This window comes from Carassius gibelio, chromosome B1 (genome assembly GCF_023724105.1).
Source record: "Carassius gibelio isolate Cgi1373 ecotype wild population from Czech Republic chromosome B1, carGib1.2-hapl.c, whole genome shotgun sequence".
NCBI classification, from domain to species: domain Eukaryota; kingdom Metazoa; phylum Chordata; class Actinopteri; order Cypriniformes; family Cyprinidae; genus Carassius; species Carassius gibelio.
The window spans coordinates 3,136,779-3,154,311 of NC_068396.1; the positions used below are offsets into that span (position 1 = coordinate 3,136,779).

Genomic DNA, 17,533 nt, shown 5'->3' on the forward strand with positions numbered 1-17,533 from the left:
GCAGTGTTCTGCAATAAATTGCAAAAATGTACCAGTCCACGAGAAGCGCCATTTCATCGATTTCCAAAGGATGCACAAAGGTAATAACCACTGATCTATAATATAGATCAGTGGTAATAATTCATTTAAGTGGAAATATTTTAATGATGTCGTGATTTAACTTGAATTTTGAACGTGAATGACAGCAATGTAAGCGTTGGTAAATCTGCATGAATGTTAGGCTAGGCTAGTGCATCTCTGTCAAGTTTGCCTTATAAACTAATGATTGACGTAGCCTATTATTAGATCGCATTTATTTTGTAACAGAAGTTAATGCTATGATCTTCAAAGATGTGTCTGACAGTCGGGGTCTATCAGCAATTGCAAAGGTGCATTTGAGCAGTAGCATCAAATGTACTGTGGAAAATGACAACTTGAGTATAGAGGCAATAGGTCTGAGATCAAAGCAATTTTTCTAAATGTTCATATTATATTATCTCCAGTCACACCCAAGTGCATGGACATTAATGGTGTTACCAATTACCAGACAAATATGCAGATAGCCTAGTCTCTGCATTTCTGCATGAAGTGCAGTGCTATTTTTGTGTTCAAAATAATTTTGACACTTGAAAACATTTATTCATCATGTTTCTTATATATACATTGCAGGTGTGCCAGGTGGGTCCAAAATCTAAGGAATGTATTCCTTCATGGCATACCTTTGAATCAGCTGCATCGGACCTAGAGGGTGTGCAGTGCCCATTTTCACAGCAGCCAGTTCAAAAGACCATCTGATGGCCAGAGTTATTTTTAGTTCATGTGTTCATTTGCTAGATTATACACATATTTTGACTAATGCTTCCATTCTATGTCAGTGCCTCTTCTCTCACAAAAAGAAAAAAAAAATACAAACTTCTCATACACAAATGCAAACACAATAGATGGTGGTGTCTGATTAATAACGGAGATCTTATGGCACCACTTACATTTTAGTACTGTTTATAGTTCATGTGTGCACTTGCTAGATTGCACATCTTTTTTTTTTTACCTTTCCATCTGTAATAGGACATTCACAGATGTGTGTGCAATTTCACTGAAGATGTTGAAAAACAAGTTGTTAATATTTTTGTGAAATTCTATGTAAAAGATGAACTGTCTTTAGAAATGCTCATATATATATATATATATATATATATATATATATATATATATATATATATATATATATACTGTATATATATATATATATTTTTTTTCAAATCAAATATATGGTAATGTTCACTAATGTCAAAATCAACATTTGAATAAATCTTATTACTGTGTGTCTGCCTGTATATATTATTTTATGAATTTCTGTTATTCATATAAAAAGGAAAATGTATAATAGAACATAAATATTGATAGATTAAAGGTTTGCAGTAATTTTATAATTGTTTCTTTGCAAAACGTAAGTGGTAGGCTAATGAAGCCGATTCGGTGGGGGACATACCCTTATGAAAAAGTACTATAGGAATCTTACTAGTATTTTGGGACAAAATATTATAGTAATCGTATAGGAATACTAGGCCTATAGTTATTCGGGACATACTACAGAAGTACGATACGACTACTATAGAAATACTATAGCAGCTTTAAAATATTATAGAGGTAGCTATTACAGAACATCACAGAAGTATGCTATGTTCTGTAATAACTCTATAATATCCTAGAGCCGCTATAGTATTTCTATAGTAGTCTTATAGTATTTCTATAATAATATTTTGTCCCAAAATACTATTTCCTAAGGGTGATTAGGCCATGCATAACCGACACATAGACATATATTTTCTGTTATCAGAATCAGAATCAGAATCAGAATGAGCTTTATTGCCAGGTATGTTTACACATACGAGGAATTTGTTTTCGTGACAGAAGCTCCGCAGTACAACAGAATGACAGCGACAGAACATAAAACACATAATAAAAGAATAAAAAATACAAATATGTAGACAGTGAATGACAATATACAAATGACAATTGTAGGCAGGTATATTACAAAGTGAAGTTATGTATGTACATATATATTGTGTGCAAAATTTAAGTGTATACTAAGTATGTGTGTTAGATAAATAAAGTGTGTGTGTATATAAATATAAAGTGTAGTGTGTTCGCCATTATTGTCAGCTGTTCATAAGATGGATTGCCTGAGGGAAGAAACTGGTCCTGTGTCTGGTCGTTCTAGTGCTCAGTGCTCTGTAGCGTCGACCAGATGGCAACAGTTCAAAGAGGGAGTGTGCTGGATGTGAGGGGTCCAGGGTGATTTTGACAGCCCTTTTTCTCACTCTGGATAAGTACAGTTCTTGAATAGATGGGAGAGTTGAACCGATGATTCGCTCAGCAGTCCGGACTACTCTCTGTAGTCTTCTGAGGTCAGATTTAGAAGCTGAGCTGAACCAGACAGTTACTGAAGTGAAATTTATTTAACGTTGGTCATCCTCATTAATGTATTTTAAATAGTTTTCATATTTAGATATTACGGCCAGAAAAAAATAAGATATGTTAAGTTTTTGTTATGTTAAGTTTGTCAAGGCCATTGACTCCCATTATTTCTTGGCGTTTTTCTTCAGTTTTCAGTCCATAATGGCGGCCGCATTACGTCATGGGGGCAACCATAGACATCATATAAGTAGACGCCCTATTGGCTGCTGGGCGACGAGATTTGCGGCCGCCATCTTAAACCGGTCGTACTCCTAGTTTCGTTGCGTAGCAGCAGTTAAGATACCAGAGAACTGTGCAGCATTTTCCTGTTCTAATCGGCGGACCATCGCAAGTACGGCTCGGGATTACTTTTCACAAGTAGGATTTAACATTACTATTATTACTACTATTGTTATTTGTGGTTGCGCACGTGATTTCAGGAAGTAATGTATATTAACTCTCTGATGGTCTTCGTTTCCTGTCCACACTCGTGTTTTTTGACAATAACATTTAATTTTGTAACAAGATAATAGTTTTTTTTTTTTTTTTTTTTTTTTTTTTACAAATGTAATTTTACTCTGTTTGTTAATGTTTTAACTTAACATTTGTGCAGTTTTTGGAGGATTTATGATATCTTCTAAATTTCTATAAATATTTATTTAAATAGGCTTTTTACAAAAAAAAAACAGCATTTTATGTAAAATTCTCTTTATAAAAGACACAGATTTCTAACTTTCATTCATGGGGATAACATGGATAATTTTAAATGATTTAATGTAACATTTATACCCATTTTTTGGAAAATGCAGATAAAAAAAAAAAAAAAAAACTTTAACCACTAGATGGCTATAGATCTCCACTATATGCTATTTGACTACCTGAAAGATATCTTTTCACAAGTTGGATTCATATCTAAATATTATAAAATCACAATTATAACAAAAAGAAAATATTTTTTGTCAAATTTTAGTATTTTTTTTTACTGAAAAAATCCCAGTTTTTCAATGATGTTACATTACAATGCATTGCAGGCAGTAAGCATGGTAAACCGCATGACTTTTGTAGACGGAGTTGGAGCAGGTTTGTGTGTGTGTGTGTGTGTGCGCGCGTGCTAAATTGTTTTGTCTCATCCTGTCATCTCTCTCTCACTCCCTCTTTGGTGGATCTGCATTTTGCATAATTTTTTCTAAATAATTATAAGAGAGCAGTTATTTTATAACCTCACAAGTGTGTGTGTGTGTGTGTGTACATATCTTATTTTACTGCAACTATCTGTTTCTGCTTCATCATATTTATAGTGTGTGATTTTATAAATATCCTTTTTGGTCACTTATATATTATATCAGAATATAATATGTCACTGTATGCCTATTATGAATATTAAAATATTCTGAATCATGTGTCCTGTATCCAAGGGTGTAACTTTGGTTTGAAAAGTGGGGGGGGGGGGGGGGGGGGGGGGGGGGGGGGGGGGCACAAAATGGGAAATTTTTTTTTCGATTTGAATCCCATTTCCTCCATTTACATACAGTTAGGGACTATGGTGATACAAAATCCAGGAAATAATTACGTTGTTTATAATGATAAATCCTGCCAAAAAGAATAATAGGCTACTATGTGGAAGAAAAAGATGTCTTACTTTATTTATTGTTGAATGCCCAAGACTTGAGAGAATAATTTTATGAAGTAAAAAACGTTCACTAAAAATTTTCCCTGTCTCACCTATGAAATATGAAAATGTGCTAGCCTGTTTCTGACATGACATAATTACAATTAATTACCTGACCCTTTACAAAGCACATACCTGCAACTCTGAGCTACTTCTCCCTATCTCAACCTCTCTGTTCTGAAGCAGCTCCACCTCATCTGTGCTCTGATATGAAAACAACTGAGTTATGTTCATATTGAGTCCACATAGCCAGAAAAGAGTCTCAGGATGTACATTTTAAAAACTGGGTGTGCCACATTCATTTTCAGATTAATGTGTAAAAAAAACCCTGACTGCGTATCAATAACTTTACAGACTAGACTGGGCTGATGTGTAAAACTATACTCAGGCTCACCACATAACCATAACACTATATAAAATATAGGCTAACTCAGGCCAGCTCAACATCAAGCCTTTTCTTTGAACAAGTAAATCAATTTTTACAAATTAACTTCCATTTTAAATGAACAAATATTGTAAGTGAACAATAACTCAAATTTAGAAAAACATTTATTATTAAGACTTATTTTATTTCTGCATCTGAGTATAATGAGTTGAGTAGCCTATAACAGGAACCAGAGTCTGCTTGTCATACATTGCTGACAGAAAACGCTGCTGTTTAAAGTGGACACAGAATGTTCTAGGCAACATACATGTTTAGGTTAGCTAGCTAACGGTCTGAAGTTACCTAGCAACAGTGTATGTTAACGTTAGCTCATCAACAGGTGTAGACCAACTGATCTATCTATATTATAGATCAGTGTGTAGACCATAGACTGTAAAAAAATAAGTAGACAGACATTTTGATTACCCTGACCTGAGCTAATTTACTGAATCAACCAACTCACCATCTCCTTTTCTTTTTTTCATCCATGAAGACATTAAAGTCATCTGTTGCTGGCGTTTCATGACTGACAGCGATACCGGCTGCTCAGTAGAACTTTCAGTGCGCTTACACTATTTAGAGTGTGCACGAGACGTCCCTGTCGATATGCGGACGCGCGCATCGACACAGACAGGCAGGTCTGTTCTGCTCGGTCCTGCTCCTCCATGACGATGACGGCGCGCGGTTAAAAAAAATCATAAACTAATTTGAAAGTGGGGGGGACACGAACGGGATTTTGAAAAGTGGGGGGGACATGTCCCCCCTGTCCCCATAGGAAATTACGCCCGTGCCTGTATCATAGCTGCATGAATGACCTTTGCGGCAAAAAAACCCCGCGTCAAAATCAGTTAGGTATTCAGTGAGATATGATTAATTTAATGCGCTGACAGCTCATTGCACCTGGCAAACAAGTTACACTGAGTGGAGCAGGCGACCGGTCCAAGATGGCGGCTCCACGGCTCGTTCGTGCGAATAGGCAGTAGCGTTCGATGGGGCGTCTACCTATACATGTCTATGGGGGCAACTGTTGCTATGGAGCGTTCTATTGAGTTTCGCCTCTTGGGCTTTTATACTCTTTGGCTGCGTCCGAAATCGCATACTTAACGAGTAGGTACTACATTTCAATAAGTACTAACTTAACGAGCGCTAAAAGAGTATGTACTCTACAGCCAAATCTCGTTGAGTATGAATGAATTCCGCCATGTTTACATTATCATTTGACCTATGACGTTATAACAACTTCAAATATATGAGACTGCTACCGGTTTTAATATTTACTACCTAAATATTTTGATGTTGATGCAATTTGCTCCTTTTGTGGTCGGTCTTGTTGAATACACAAATGTCCTTTTATTGTTATTGTAGTTTAACTATAATATTTGTGTTGTTTTTATGTTTTAACTCTATTGAAATGACCCACAGTTTAATCCTTAAAAATTAAACCCTTCATAGCATCAATAACTCCACAACCCTACCTCCTACGGTTTTCCTCAGCTTTTGCAGTATTTGTAATATCTGCACAAATAAGACGTTGATCAGCTGCTTGAAGATCTCGCCTTTGGAGAAGAATGTTGATTTTACACTTGAAAAATGTAAGTATTACTACTTAGAAATTAAGATTACCTCAGAAAGCATTTCTAGCCCACCCCAACACTTATCAACAAAATAATGACCTGGAAAACACTTACACAGAGTAAAACACTTTGTCATGTTGCCAGCATTCTATTTATTGCTGAATTAAATGTTATATTTTTACAATTGCATGTTAATTTGATAAATCTTCATTATTTCTGTGATTTAGTGAACTGGACTGGTCAGCAGAAGGTTGCTGGATCAATTTCCACCGGTGTGTCTTTATTCCAGGTGACTCCAGAGGGATTGAGATCCTGTAATAACAGCACTGTAAGTCACTTCAGATAAAAGTCTCTGGCCAATTAATTCATGTAAATATGAATTTTGTGAATGCTTTTTTGTGTCTTGGGCACAAATGCTCAATAAAGCTGCTTATTTCTTAAAGCTTATTTTCTTCAGTGTTCTACTATAATATTAATGCATTCATACATTTAATACAGTTTCTACTTGGGGTTTTAAAGGGTCAGGTCATCTAAACATATAAATTCAGTCATTAATGACTTGCCTCCATTCTGTTCAATCCTTTGCCTGAACATAAAAGGTGATGTTGGTCAAGTTTTCTCCTGCTGGATTGTGTTCATAGTATCAGTCGACAGACAAAACAAAAGCAGTCATTTTAACAGCACAGTGTCATTTCATTTCTGTATTAGAAGTAACAGAATGATCTTACTTTAGATTTTTCTTTCAGGTTTTTTCCACAGATGCTGCTGTCACCTGCTCCACCACAAAAGATCTGCATCAATTGTACAGCAAACAAGAATCAGAAAAGTGCTGTAATAACGGTTTATTAATAAACTACCACTTAAGATTTAAAATATGTTTTGATGACTGTACTCACTGAAAGTCTTTGACAGCATCATTTCTTCATCAGTCTCTCTGCAGCAGATAAACACACGTGTCTCATCTGTCCCTGTAACATCCAGACTAGAGTCAGTCTCCTCTCTGATTTATGTGATATACTGCATTTACATGTTGAGATAGATGCTGATGTGTTCACTCACTTTATCCAACACAAGAGCTCCACAATTTATCAACAACACTAATGGTCAAATGAAATAGATAGCTTATGTTTTACTTAATGTAGATTTATTTATTTACATTACTTACATTCATCTAAAGCAATGTAGACAGTTGATTCTACATAATAACACACACATCTCACTCAAATGTCTGTTCATGTGATTTGCTCTTTTGAAATTCTCTTAGAACATTTCTCTGTCTCATATTAAACAGACAATTAATCGCCTTTAAGATGTATATGGTCCATGCAAATATGATACTCACCTTTGTAAACACCCTCTACGCTGCTCTCTTTCACGTTCGATGAGGATTTATCCTTTCCGCGTGGCATTCTGGGATTGAAAAGTATCCCTCGTTGAACCCTTCAGAATCTTGGCTGAAGCAGTAGGACATCCGGGGATTACTTGCCTACTGTTTTATGGTTCAAGGTTTCGAACGTACTTCTTTCTTCACATACTCTTTTTCCCTACTATACAGTAGGTGAGTAGGCATATTAGAACGAAAATTAAGTATACGTACAACTGAATCTCGCGAGAGTTATTGCAATTCTCGCCTACTCTTTTATGAACGCAAATGATTCAAACATACTAATTTGTCGCATACTGCTTTTTCCATACTATATAGTAGAGAAGTATTCGATTTCGGACGCAGCCTTTGACTGAAACAAATGGTTGTTGTTCTTCTTCTGTTGCTTAATGGCGGATTGCAACCAAATTTTGGGTGCATACCGCCACCCAGGGGCGTAGCAAGCTTTTCAAAAGTGTGGGGGATGGATGTGGTTTGTTTATAAACAATAAAAAAACGATGAATACAATGACAGAGGGGTACAAAGTGCAGGGCTTAAAGTTCTCAGGCACATTGCCGGATTTCCAGCTTGCAGCGTTTGGCTGGAAAAAAAAAAAATATCCTACATTAAAAAAAAAAAAAAAACAGAAAAGGGGAGGGAACAAAAACGCCCACACAAAGCTTTTTCTCTGGTGGTATAAATAATGTAACAATTTACTGTTTTTAAACATTAAAATAATATACACATTTCTTTCATAGTTCTTCAACAGGTACGCAAACAATGTCATCATTTCTCACTTTATTCTCCTCAACAGGTAACGTTACAATCAAACACAGCAGGTAAGTATCCTCAAAAGTATTCAGCTAATCAACAAACAATGCTCAAAATATCAAAATCAGTTGCACTGGCAATGAACACATAAATACACTGCTTAACAATGGCAGTTTGTCCCCCCTCCTCGTCAATTCCCTGCCTCTATCATCACAGTTATGTTATACACTTCATGCCACATAACGTTACATAACCAAATTTAGCTAGCTGCTGAACAATATCCCAATAATAGCAATTAGCATATATAATACCGAAAACACTCGACATGTCAACAAAAGTGACATGTGCTGACCAGCTGGCCCCCACCTTTTCACAGATCTTCAACAGATCCCTGGAGTTGTGTGAAGTGCCTTCCTGCTTCAAACGCTCCACCATCATCCCCATCCCAAAGAAACCCAAGATAGCAGAACTTAACGACTACAGACCTGTGGCTCTAACGTCTGTCGCCATGAAGTCGTTTGAAAAACTGGTTCTGGCTTATCTGAAGGACATCACTGGACCCTTACTGGACCCCCTCCAGTTTGCTTACCGAGCAAACAGGTCCGTGGATGCTGCAATCAACATGGGATTGCACTTCATCCTGCAACATCTGGACAAAACAGGGACTTATGTGAGGATCCTATTTGTGGACTTTAGTTCGGCATTCAACACCATCATCCCAACAGCCCTTCAGACCAAACTGACCCAGCTCTCTGTTCCTAGCTCCATCTGTCAGTGGATCACCAGCTTTCTGACAGATAGGCAACAGTTAGTGAGACTGGGGAAATTCACATCAAACAGCTGCTCCACCAACACTGGTGCCCCTCAGGGATGTGTTCTCTCCCCTCTGCTCTTCTCCCTGTACACCAACGACTGCACCTCTAAAGACCCCTCTGTCAAGCTCCTAAAGTTTGCAGACGACACTACAGTCATTGGCCTCATCCAGGACGGTGATAAGTCCGCTTACAGACAAGAGGTTGAGCAGCTGGCTGTCTGGTGCGGTCTTAACAACCTGGAGCTGAACACGCTCAAAACAGTGGAGATGATCGTAGACTTTAGGAGAAACCCCCCTGCACTTTCCCCACTCACCATCATGAACAGCCCTGTGACTGCAGTGGAGTCATTCAGATTCCTGGGAACCACCATCTCTCAGGACCTGAAGTGGGACAATCACATTGACTCCATTGTTAAAAAGGCCCAGCAAAGGTTGTATTTCCTTTGCCAGCTGAGGAAGTTTAACCTGCCACAGGAGCTGCTAAAACAGTTCTACTCGGCCGTCATTGAGTCTGTCCTCTGTACTTCAATAACTGTCTGGTTTGGTTCAGCAACAAAATCAGACATCAGAAGACTACAGAGAACTGTTGGATTGCTGAGAGGATTATTGGTGCTCCCCTGCCCACCCTTCAAGAACTGTACACATCCAGAGTGAGGAAAAGGACTCAGAAAATCACTCTGGATCGCTCACATCCAAGTCACCCCATCTTTGAACTTTTGCCATCTGGCCGGCGCCTCAGAGCCGCAAACACCAGAACAGCAAGGCACAAGAACAGTTTCTTCCCCCAGGCAATCTACCTCATGAACAGTTAAATGTTATGCTTATAAACGTGCAATATCCTTATATTTATTTGTTAACCCTCCATCCTAGAACATTCCCGCATCTCACTCAATCCTATTCCATTATCATTTATAGCACAATTGTTTATACACTTATTTATTTGTCAATTTGTAAATCTTTTTTCTTTTTGTTTTTTGTTTTTTCTGTGTGTTGTTGTCTCTGTGTACTGGAAGCTTATGTCACTAAAACAAATTCCTTGTATGCTGGTAAGCATACTTGGCAATAAAGCTCATTCTGATTCTGATTCTGAAAAGATAACAGAACATCTTCCCATTCACTCTTCCCACCTAAGTTCCCGCCTCCTCAGCACGAGCTGACCAATGACATCCCAAGAGAGGCGGGACTTAATGCAGAACAGCCAATCATCAGCTGGTCACACTCAAAGCCGGTGTCATTTGAGAGGGAGGGGGAGAGGAGGCGCCGCGGCGAGCGCAGACACTGAGCGGCCAGAGAAATGGAGAAGCGACTGTATAAGGCGTTTGAGCAAAACTGCGGAAAAACTGCAGAAAACGTGTGGGTGTTGAACCCTCTCACCGCGAAAAGTGTGGGTGTTAACTGGTAATTGTACACGACTCAATTAGACTGTTTTCGTATTCTGTTCATCAACCTTGCGTCTTAAGAAATTAAAATAATACCTCCGTGTAACTCTTATGCACTCTCTCTCGCCTTCTGTTTCTAGTCCCATCACTGATCTATAATATATATATATATATATATATATATATATATATATATATATATATATATATATATATATATATATATATATATATATATGTATGTATACATATATTTTAAATCTAAAATAGAATGTCCAGATCGGTGGCAGCAGCTTCAAAAACACTCCAATCAGTGAGGTCAAAACAAGATTGTAAATCCTGCTCTGTTTCGTAGGTGCATCTATTCACAGTCTTAAGTACAGATTTAGCAGATTTAAGTTTCTGCTTGTAGGATCAGAGAGACCCAAAGCTGCCTGTGGAACATAGTGATATGCATCCTTTATTGTGGTGTAACAGTGATCTAGTATATCACTGTCTCTGGTGGGACATGTAACATGCAGTCTGAATTTTGGCAGTTCATGGGAGAGATTGGCTTTATTAAAGTCCCCAAGAATGATTAAAACAGAGTCCGGGTGTAGTTGTAGTTGTTCTGTCTCTGATCAACCAGTTTCTGTAAAGCCAATGTAAACACTAACCAGAACGAACGAGTGAAACTCCCGCAGTGAATAGAATGGCTTGCAGTTAAAAAAAAGAGCCCTTCTAGATCTGAACAGCTCATCTTTTTTAACACATTACATCTCATTTTCAAAGCATAAAAAGTACTGCATTACAAATACTGACAAAAATAAAAATCTAGGTAGAAATCGCTCAAAAAATAAATGATGCTTTAGCACAGGATTTACACAAGCTCCAGTCTGGATCCAGAACACCTGAGAAGAGATGATGCTGACCCTCAGAGGACCTCAGATGATGCTAACCCTGAATCAACAAACAGAACTAACAATTATTGCTACAAGTGTGACTGCATCATATAATAATTATTAATGAATAATATTAATAATGTTCATCGTCTGGCTGACTACGTCTTGTATTAATTTTTCTAAAAATCCTGTAATGCGTGCACAAACTGGCCCTTACCACTTATAAGCCACTACTAAATATTGTAGAAACATAATTTTCTGTAAAGTTGCTTTGTAACGATTTGTATTGTAAAAAGTGCTATACAAATGAACTTGAATTGAATTACTGTGTAAAATAATAAAATATGTTGTGAAAATAATGAAACAAACTGATGTATGTGCACAATTGAAAAATGGATACGAAGATAAATCGCAGCCTACGTCTGAGGAGGTAAATATTTCACTTTAAAAATCAATGTAATACAAACATTTTTGAAAAATAAGCAATTTGTACATTTACATATTTGGTAAGATAAAAATACATTATGTAGCTGTGTGTACACACCACGAGTTCAACTTTCATTTCGTGAACAGTAGGGAACATTACTGTATTTAATCCATTCACCAGACCCAAACATACACAAGTTTCAAATACACTAGCTCAGTTAACATTTATAGTATAGTAATAATAGCAGTGTATATCTTTTTGCATTTGAAGTGATATTATAAATCCTGTGAACATATAGAAGGTAATATTTGGATTTCTCCAGTTCACTGCCCTGATGTTTAGCACAAAAGGGAAGTATCTTTGCACACACTTGAAAGACCGGAAATCCAAGATGGCAGAGATATGCAACTAGCCCATTCTATTTTTGTCCCAAATTAAAGCAACAGTTGCTCAGTTAGTGTTTCTCTATAGTTCCTTTTATTAAGAAAGAAACGCATAGCAAAAAGGTTTAGCATCAATAATGGAAGAAGCTCATGCTATTTTAATATATTCAGATACATGTCTTAAAATACTAAATACATGTATGCATCTTGCAAACCACAAACAGGAAGTCTATACCCTCTCTTATGGTAAAAGATGAATTTCCATCCTTCAAACGGAGCTCCTCAGGGTCAATGTGATCAGTTATTGGGGCACATTTATATTCTGCTTATAAAAGGTTGGAGGTGACCCCAGAAATGGAGATATATTGTAGGTCTCAGCATTTAAAAGACATGCATAGATGGTGTGTGTATTATGAAAAATTAAATTGTAATAAAAATTAGAATCTTTTACATTTTATACTGTAATTGACATTAGATAAAAAGTAGTGATAGAAAACAATTTGCATAAAGCAGTGATAATATAATACAATAATATACTAAAGAAATAAAATGAAACTATGTCATTAGTCAACTATGAATGAATCAAAACTGCACCCTTAACATGAAGACGAAAGTCCAAGGAATACGTGAGTTTCACATTTGGCTGAAAGAAGCTGAGGCCTTTAAAATGGGAAAATTTATTAATGTTCCAGAGACATTGTTCTGAATGAAAAAAGAAGAAAAAATAAATAAATAAATAACTGGTTTTACATTTGGATTTAAAAAAAAAACCCTGAATATTCCAAATTAACACAGTAATTGCACACTTGCACAAAATACAACAACTGACCTGAAATGACATTGTTTTTCTTGAAATTTAAATTTTGTAATTCATAACCCTAAAAGCTTAAAAATTCTCTCAAATTCTTGCAACAAATTTGATATATTCAGAACACATCTGAAAAGCCTTCAAGGCCAACACAGCTAACAGAAAACATTTATCAAAGTAACAAAAGGAATAGTTATTGTCTGGAAGTGCAGGTAAGAATGTGTTCAAACTATAAATCTTGCACTATACTGTATGCCATTATTTTTTAGATTTCACATTGCTGGAAATACAAAGTCCACACTTTGCTCATTCAGTAGGTAACGGTCTAGAAAATAATTCTGAACATTTCTCGGTAAAATAGCTTTTCCCCAATAAATTAATGCCATCTAATATAAATGACGGCACTATTTACACTGGGTGCAAATACAAACTATGTTTACCATCTCAACCCACCAAAGCCTAATTCACCTTTTTAACAAACACTTTGTGTGATCACCATTATTGTCTGCACTAAGAGCAGTCTGTTGCTATTTCTACTGGGTACAAACAGTATATACACCTATTTACCATGGATGTAACCACTTTCAATACACATATTTTGTTTCTTTCTCTTTCTGGTGGACACTAATATCATCACAGGGCCAAAAAGGAAGCTGGTACGTATCAATAAGCTTACGTCATACCACCATAATGCTTCTGATTGACATTTCAAGATGACACACCAAGTCTATATCATCACTAACGCAACCAATGCAGATAATACAGATTGTCAAAAACATTGCTACCAAGGCACAGATTAAACCGATTGTACACAAACAGTGTGGATAATAGACTATGCACGATTACTTCTGCATTTTGCCTCAGCCCGCTCATCTACATCCGGTGCTGCGCCTGTGTGAATAATTCAGTGGAGATGATGGCAAATCAATCAATCAATCAATCAATCAATCAATCACCTTTATTTATATAGTGCTTTAAACAAAATACACTGCGTCAAAGCACTGAAAAACATTCATTTGGAAAACAGTGTGTCAATAATGCAAAATGATAGTTAAAGGCAGTTCATCATTAAATTCAGTTATGTCATCTCTGTTCAGTTTAAATAGTGTCTGTGCATTTATTTGCTATCAAGTTGCTAATGATATCGCTGTAGATGAAGTGACCCCAACTAAGCAAGCCAGAGGCGACAGCGGCAAGGAACCGAAACTCCATCGGTGACAGAATGGAGAAAAAAACCTTGGGAGAAACCAGGCTCAGTTGGGGTTCAGTTCTCCTCTGACCAGACGAAACCAGTAGTTCAATTCCAGGCTGCAGCAAAGTCAGATTGTGCAGAAGAATCATCTGTTTCCTGTGGTCTTGTCCTGGTGGTCCTCTGAGACAAGGTCTTTACAGGGGATCTGTATCTGGGGCTCTAGTTGTCCTGGTCTCCGCTGTCTTTTAGGGCAGTAGAGGTCCTTTCTAGGTGCTGATCCATCATCATGTCTGGATACGTACTGGATCCAGATGACTGCAGCGACCCTCTGGTCTGGATACAGACTGGATCTGGTGGCCACGGTGACCTCGGAACAAGAGAGAAACAGACAAATATTAGTGTAGATGCCATTCTTCTAATGATGTAGAAGGTATATGTTATGTGAAGTGTTTCCGGTTCGGGTTTACCTTATTAATGCAGCTTATTAATCAATGCAGGATATTAAAAGCATATTAGTATGTTATGTGTATGCCAGGTTAAAGAGATGGGTCTTTAATCTAGATTTAAACTGCAGGAGTGTGTCTGCTTCCCGAACAATGTTAGGTAGGTTATTCCAGAGTTTAGGCGCCAAATAGGAAAAGGACCTGCCGCACGCAGTTCATTTTAATATTCTAGGTATTATCAAATTGCCTGAGTTTTGACAACGTAGCGGACGTAGAGGAGTATAATGTAAAAGGAGCTCATTCAAATACTGAGGTGCTAAACCATTCAGGGCTTTATAAGTAATAAGCAATATTTTAAAATCGATACGATGTTTGATAGGGAGCCAGTGCAGTGTTGACAGGACCTTGAAGTCATAAATGCATGGATTAACATTTCTGCATTTGACATTGAGAGCATAGGCCGCAATTTAGATATATTTTTGAGATGGAAAAATGCAGTTTTACAAATGCTAGAAACGTGGCTTTCTAAGAAACGATTGCGATCAAGTAGCACACCTAGGTTCCTAACTGATGACGAAGAATTGACAGAGCAACCATCAAGTCTTAGACCGTGTTCTAGGTTATTACAAGCAGAGTTTTTAGGTCCTATAATTAACACCTCTGAATTTAGCAGTTATAAATTACTCGTCATCCAATTTTTTATATCGACTATGCATTCCATTTGTTTTTCAAATTGGTGTGTTTCACCGGACCGCAAAGAAATATAGAGCTGAGTATCATCAGCATAACAGTGAAAGCTAACACCATGTTTCCCGATGATATCTCCCAAGGGTAACATATAAAGCGTGAAGAGTAGCGGCCCTAGTACTGAGCCTTGAGGTACTCCATACTGCACTTGTGATCGATATGATACATCTTCATTCACTGCTACGAACTGATGGCGGTCATATGAGTACGATTTAAACCATGCTAATGCACTTCCACTGATGCCAACAAAGTGTTCAAGTCTATGCAAAAGAATGCTGTGGTCAATTGTGTCAAACGCAGCACTAAGATCCAATAAAACTAATAGAGAGATACACCCACGATCAGATGATAAGAGCAGATCATTTGTTACTCTAAGGAGAGCAGTCTCAGTACTATGATACAGTCTAAATCCTGACTGGAAATCCTCACATATACCATTTTTCTCTAAGAAGGAATATAATTGTGAGGATACCACCTTTTCTAGTATCTTGGACAGAAAAGGGAGATTCGAGATTGGTCTATAATTAACTAGTTCTTTGGGGTCAAGTTGTGTTTTTTTATGAGAGGCTTAATAACAGCCAGTTTGAAAGTTTTGGGGACATATCCTAATGACAATGAGGAATTAATAACAGTCAAAAGAGAACCTATTACTTCTGGAAGCACCTCTTTTAGGAGCTTAGATGGTATAGGGTCTAACATACATGTTGTTGGTTTAGATGATTTAACAAGTTTATACAATTTTTCCTCTCCTATAGTAGAAGATGAGTGGAACTGTTCTTCAGGGGGTCTAATGCCGTCGACTCTGTGTTTAACTCTCATGCTTGAGTGCTTATTGTGTTGTGTCTGCCCTGGTTAGTGCAGCCTTTGATTTATTGCTTAAGATATGAAAATTTTGTTAGGGTCGGAGCAGATGTCTCATTGATCTACTTCTGCCTATCAGATTTGAGCAATCTTAGCCACACGGCTATTGGCTAGAACTGTCTTGCTTATGTGTGGGGGTGATTGACTCTGTTCAGGGCTCATCTTCACTGCTCTCACGGCGGGATTTTATACAGTTCCCATATACGTCTTAGCTGATGTAATGTTGAGTTACGGCCTCGAGAGGGAACATCTCCATTTACTATCGTAACCTCGGTTCCCTGAGAGACAGGAATGAGGCGCATTATGTTAGCCGTCGTGGTAACTGTTTGATCAGCTGTGCTAGCATTCAGTCATGATTCTGACGTAATTTTCGCACCCATGCATTTTATACTGCCCACTGACCTGTCAGTATTTGCATGCTTCACATCAATTGGTCATCTGTCCCCAGCTGGCATTAGCCAATAAGATTTCAGCGATAGTGGAGAAGGGAGGAGTTCCCATATACGTCTTAGCTGATGTAATGTCTCGTTCCCGCCTCTCAGGGAACCGAGGTTACGATAGTAACCGGAGATGTTTCTTTTACTAGGTGTTTCTCAATGTCAAGGAAGGATCCTCGGAAGCCAGCATTTTGAGGAGGCTATGTCATCGACATCCGTCGAAGGATGTCGATGACGTAGCCTCCTCAAAATACAAAATACTCCAATGTCGAGGATCCTCGGAATTTCAACCAAGGTCGAATGAAGTCCTTCATTCGAAAAATATGCCACACACAGGAAAGGATGCATTTGTGTATCCTTCGTGCTCTCAAATCACCCACAATCCTATGCGCGCACCTTTGTTATCTTGTTCAAAAATGTAAAAAAACGTTAGTGGAGTAGGAGCGTTAACGGTTTTTATTTATGTTACCAAACATTTGATATAACTGTAGTAAATATAAGTAAAGTTTAACGTTTAAATGCCAGTACAAATTACTACTCTGTTGATATTGTAAATTATACAAATACAAATGGTTAACTGAACCAGACCTGTCATTTAACAAATGTAAACTTGGTTGCGTCATCGCCATTTCTATTATAAATAACTAGTTCAGTTGTCCAAAGTAATTTAACAATACCATTTAAACGGACCTTTTCACTGACGCAATGACAGAATTACGTGCACTTGCTAGCCTGTTCCATTTACGTGTTCTCCAAATACTAAAGAGGAGTCTCGCCTAGCCTCTGAAGGAAGTGACTTGGAAGGATCAGTCGTGCCAAGGAAGTATCCTTGACATTGAGAAACGCCTACTGTCTATGGTTCCATTGGATTCAATGTTGTGCAATGTTGTCGCAACTCTTTCTCTCTATATGGCTCTGGTTGC

The 17,533-nt window shown here is 37.5% G+C and overlaps 1 protein-coding gene and 1 long non-coding RNA gene across 51 annotated transcripts in view; both read right to left on the reverse strand.

Moving 5' to 3' along the window:
* LOC127948594 (SLAM family member 9) overlaps window positions 1-17,533 on the reverse strand; it is a 57,700-nt gene that overhangs the window by 25,521 nt on the left and 14,646 nt on the right. The gene's annotated exons all lie outside the window — the stretch shown is intronic.
* On the reverse strand, window positions 6,666-7,840 carry LOC127948596 (uncharacterized). Its single transcript, XR_008152124.1, has 4 exons — window positions 7,446-7,840; window positions 7,000-7,071; window positions 6,832-6,894; window positions 6,666-6,727 (listed from the first exon to the last, which is right to left on the reverse strand). It is a non-coding gene; the product is annotated as an uncharacterized LOC127948596 (long non-coding RNA).